The sequence below is a fragment of the Triticum aestivum genome, chromosome 4A (assembly GCF_018294505.1).
Source record: "Triticum aestivum cultivar Chinese Spring chromosome 4A, IWGSC CS RefSeq v2.1, whole genome shotgun sequence".
Classification (NCBI taxonomy): Eukaryota; Viridiplantae; Streptophyta; class Magnoliopsida; order Poales; family Poaceae; genus Triticum; species Triticum aestivum.
In genome coordinates this window covers 524,677,507-524,681,058 of record NC_057803.1, presented here as the reverse complement: position 1 = coordinate 524,681,058, position 3,552 = coordinate 524,677,507, and positions in this window count along the sequence as shown.

The following is a 3,552-nucleotide window of genomic DNA, read 5'->3' as shown; positions in this document are numbered from 1 at the left end:
CTTCTTGGCTGGGGTTGATGGGTTGGTACGGTTCTGGCCGTTGCTTCCTCCATTCCCATTACCATTCTTGGTGCCATTGTGATTGTGCGAGCTACCTCCTCCATGGGTATGCTGAAAATGTCCTGCCGATCTAGGGTAAAATGTGGCTTCTGCTGAGCTCCTGAATTGTACTTCCCTTCTCCATACTTCCTCTTGCGGTTCTCAATTTGCTGCTGTTTGCCTTCAATCATAAGAGCATGGTCTACCAACTCCTGGTAGTTGTTGAAGGTTGCTACCATCAACTGCATGCTCAACTCATCATCCAGTCCTTCTAGAAACTTCTCCTGCTTGGCTGCATCCGTAGCAACGTCATCTGGGGCATAACGTGCTAATTTACTAAAGTCCTCCACATACTGGCCAACTGTCCGTCCTCCTTGGCGCAAGTTGCGAAACTCACGCTTCTTCATGGCCATAGCTCCTGCTGAAACATGGGCAGTACGAAAGGCCTGCTGAAACTGGTCCCATGTGACAGTGTCGACAGGGAAAGTGGCTGTGAAATTCTCCCACCATGATGCTGCAGGTCCTTCAAGCTTATGTGTGGCAAACTTCACCTTCTCCGCATCTGTGCATCCTGCTGTGGTCAACTCTCTAGCTGTCTTGCGGAGCCAATCATCTGCTACTATCGGCTCGGTGCTACTGGAAAACACCGGCGGATTTAGCCTAAGAAAACGGGCTAAGTGATCAACAGGTGGTGGTGGTGGTGGGTTGTTGTTGTTGTTCCCCTGATTCTGATTCTGGACTAGCAACTGGACCAATGTGTTTTGCTGCTGGATCAACTGAGTGAGCTCCGGTGGAAAGGTAAATCCGGGGTCACGTCTCGGAGGCATCTAAGGGTTTAGAAAAGATGAGATGTAAGAATAGAGGGGGTCTAAAGAGAAAACACTACCCATATGCACATGAGGCAAAAGCAAACAATTCACTTCATTCAATCAAACAAGGGCATACAATCGATCTAACTATCGCAAAAGTGCTCGGACTACTATATTTACATGGTGGACTACTACTACTGATGAGGTGGTCTACTAGAAATATTCTTCGGTTGCAGACTCCATGATATCTGCTCCGGCTTCATCAACATAGTCATCATCGCTATCATCTGGGTCCGAGTCGGTGTCGTCGATGATGATGTAGTCTTCCGGGCGAATCTCCTTGGGTTCTTCGTCTTCATCTACTGGTGTAGGGCCTCCCATAAATACTTCGATCTTCTTGATCAGATCGTCATTCTTCTCCACCAATACTTCAATTTCCTCTTCATAATCTTCACATGTAGCTTTGAGTTCTTCCTCCAGTTCCTTGATTCATATCTTAGCCTTCTTCACGTCTATCATGTCGGCGCACATCTGGTTCTCATGTCGTCGAATGTGCTGGTTTAACTCCTGGATAAAAGCTGCAACTGATCTATCCTTTCTAGTGCTGATCATCTCACAGTGCTCATCTCGGTGCCCACAAATCTGGTAGATAGTATCCTTGATATCATTGCGGTAGACTTCTCCAATGCGTCCCATGGCGATGTGAGCTGCCATGCTCTTTCCCAGACTCCAAGTTGGTGCATCAAAAGAAAACTCTATGGGCTCAGTGACTGGCATGAACGTTCTTCCTGGAACTTGAACTTGAATCATCCAGCGCTCTTCTTCAGGTAAAGTGGCGTTGTAGGTTCCGGTGAAGCTTGGTACTCCTATGTTCAGGTATCTCGTGACTTCCTTCAAGTGACGTCCAAAGGGTGTATCTTCATCCAGTTGCGTGAACTTGTTCCTTGCATCCGCCATCCTAAAGAGTAGAAAAGATGAGAGGTCAGAAGAGAAGAGAGTGAATAGTGATCTACGTCTTTAGCTTAGTGGTCATGTCCTACAGTCAGCGTGTGCTCTGATACCATCTCCGTAGCGACCAGACCTCAAACAGTCTGATCTCTATGCTCCTGTGTCATCCCTGGATCAGTAATGCTGACACCACACAGTACTCGGAGGATTTATAATAGAGTAGCAATCACACACTTATTACATCGAGTGTCTCAATAGAGAACTAATTACAATAAGCATGGCTTAAGGCCATCTAATAACGATAACAGCGGAAGGCTTGGAAGATAAGTGAGTCCATCAACTCCAACGGCATCACTGAGTATAGAACCACGACCTAAAAACTCCTTAATCATCGTCTGAAAAGTCTGCAACATTAACGTTGCAGCCCGAAATGGGTCAGCACATGGAATATGCTGGCAATGTAACACATAGAGAGTAATGGAATGAAATAGCTATACTATATGCATATTTGGCTCGTGGAAAGCTCTATGGTTACAGTTTTGCGTAAAGCCAAGTTTTCCCTACAACAAAGGAATAGAATTTATTTAACTATCATGGTAGTTGGTAAACATTGAGAATGGTTGGCAGCATCCTCAATCCCAATTAAACATCATCATTAACAAAACCCAACAGAATTAATTTAGAGTAACATGTTGAGATTCACATGATAATCCAAGTACTAGATACTCAAGATGTCCATAACCGGGGACACGGCTAACCATGATTAGTTTAACACACTCTGCAGAGGTTTGCACACTTTTCCCAACAAGACTCGATCGCCTCCATTTGGTTTCCCGCACTGCATGGTGTTTGAGAAGACGGATGACCGAGACATAGTCTTTCAGAAGCGCTAGCACCTTACAATGGATAGACCGTTACACCTACTTTCCCCTACATCTGCTAGTGTACCCTGTAAGAGTTCGCACGACATAATCAACTATGCCAGAGCCCATAATGGCTTGTGGCTGCACACGGAAGTTTCTAGTATGAATAATCTCATGATCCCTTTGAGCCTGGGTGGCGGTCCATAAAGAAAAACAGGCAATCCTGGAATACCCAGGTACGTCAATCCACCCAGTTGTGTGTTTAAGTTGCCACCTTAGATAAATCATTAATTAACAAACTCACATCTGTCATGGATATCACTCACCCAATCCACGTCTACTAGCATAGCATGGCATAATAGGCAAATGTAGAAGTAACTCCCAAGGGTTTGATAATATAACAGGTGATAGGTACTACCTCAACTACTTCCCATCCCACAATTTAATTAGATCCTACTCATGCAATGTTTGAGGATTGATCTAATGCAATAAAGGTATGATCAAAGTGTTACTTGCCTTGCTGATGATCCGTGAAACCTAGCGATTCGAAGTAACAGGCGGCGCACTCTGGGTATACTATCGCAGACAAATAAAAAAACATACAATAAGCACTCATCTAATGCATAGGTAACAGTCGAATAAGAGATCTAACCAGAAAGTTCAACTTAAGAACTCTGGTTTGCAAAAAGAATCAAATCGAACAAAGCAACAAAAGTCAAACGGCGAAAGAAAACAACTTCGTTCTACTAATCTGGATCTAAGTCAAATTTTACAGTAGCAAAAACTTGTTTAAGTTGGTTAAACAGATAGAGAGTTTCGAGACGATACTCCAGGCGCTTGAATCGCCTGATTCTGATAGACGAGCGAAAAGTTATACTAAAACGAAAATCGGA